Below are 274 nucleotides of genomic sequence, written 5' to 3'. Positions count from 1 at the left end.
AATAGCTTGAGTGTGTATCTCTTAGCCTCCTGGTTCATGACACATGGTTGCCTCTCCTGACAACAGAGCCTTCCATTCCGTGAGATCAGAGTCTTCGTGGTATAGGCTAGAACGATTGGCAGCATTCCTGGGATCCAGAAAGTCTAAACCTTGTATGTGGTATTCCGAGTAGGATCTGAGAAGGGATAACTGTGATGAGCTTCAAACCTATGAATGTGGGGCGCAAGTGACAGTGCGCAAAAGGACAATGGTCCTATTCCAAAGCTAGCGGGAA

This window comes from Arachis hypogaea, chromosome 12 (genome assembly GCF_003086295.3).
Source record: "Arachis hypogaea cultivar Tifrunner chromosome 12, arahy.Tifrunner.gnm2.J5K5, whole genome shotgun sequence".
NCBI classification, from domain to species: Eukaryota; Viridiplantae; Streptophyta; class Magnoliopsida; order Fabales; family Fabaceae; genus Arachis; species Arachis hypogaea.
This window is presented reverse-complemented; position numbering follows the sequence as displayed.